Source organism: Perkinsus marinus (genome assembly GCF_000006405.1).
Source record: "Perkinsus marinus ATCC 50983 genomic scaffold scf_1104296935204, whole genome shotgun sequence".
In the NCBI taxonomy this organism is placed as follows: Eukaryota; Perkinsozoa; order Perkinsida; family Perkinsidae; genus Perkinsus; species Perkinsus marinus.
This window is the reverse complement of record NW_003214557.1, coordinates 1-1,030: the sequence shown is the minus strand read 5'-3', so window position 1 is coordinate 1,030 and position 1,030 is coordinate 1. Positions and strand designations below refer to the sequence as shown.

General features: G+C 52.3%; 1 non-coding gene across 1 annotated transcript; it reads left to right on the top strand.

Moving 5' to 3' along the window:
• Window positions 1-18: 18 nt before the first annotated feature.
• Window positions 19-98, top strand: Pmar_PMAR013585. Its single transcript has one exon. It is a non-coding gene; the product is annotated as a tRNA-Ser (tRNA).
• The last annotated feature ends 932 nt before the right edge of the window (window positions 99-1,030 follow it).

Here is a 1,030-nt window from a genome sequence, read left to right as displayed (position 1 = left end):
ATATTCAGCGTCGTCGCAGACAGCGTGTCCGAGTGGTAAGGAGGTGGACTAGAAATCCACTGGGCTCTGCCCGCGCAGGTTCGATCCTGCCGCTGTCGAGGGATTACTTTTGGAATCCTCCCGCAGGTATGAGCCGAACTCACCACTTGAAGACACCGCCGTCATGCCCGGATCACCATCGGAGCCATGGCGCGACGACAATTTCATCCACCGACGTGATTGTAATTCGAATCCATGAACTTGAATCCCAGCGGATCCTAGTGGAGGCCTTCGCAAGATAAATCACCGGTTCTTACGACGCACCCCACCCCCCCACGGACAAAGTTCGTTAGCCTGGAACCGCAACTTGTCAAGTATCGCATAGCAATCGAACATCAGACGAGGCTCTCAACATTGCGCTGGGGGGAGCGGGGACGTCTCCGACAAACGAAAACCCGCATTCACTCAACCCAGATTATCATCATATCCATCGCCTTTAAAGAACCACCGCCCGATGCGGGCACTCGCCTGTGCATAACTAATTATGCTCCACCCGTGCCCCAGCTGGCACACCCGTTGAACTTGCCAATAACTCATCTCTCAAAATATCATTACAACACGTCATGTACGGATCCAAGATATTTATCGCCAGGAGCGGTAATACAAGAGGTACTGATGGTTACGTACGAAGAACCATAAGGAGAGGCGTGTCACCGTATTGTGCATTTAGGGTGAAGGAGACTCAGGCTCTCAAATTTCCCTTTCCCTGCCTAGGAGTGAGACTTAAATTTCGGAAGCTGGGGACACTCAGCGACAAAACAGAGGATACCCACATAGGATTTCTTGGATATATTACTCCAAAGCGTCACCAGTCACCAGTTGTGTGGAGCACCTCTCAAGCGGGTGGATTTGAGATCTCGGGTTTCGGGTTTCGGGTTTCGGGTTTCGGGTTTCGGGTTTCGGGTTTCGGGTTTCGGGTTTCGGGTTTCGGGTTTCGGGTTTCGGGTTTCGGGTTTCGGGTTTCGGGTTTCGGGTTTCGGGTTTCGGGTTT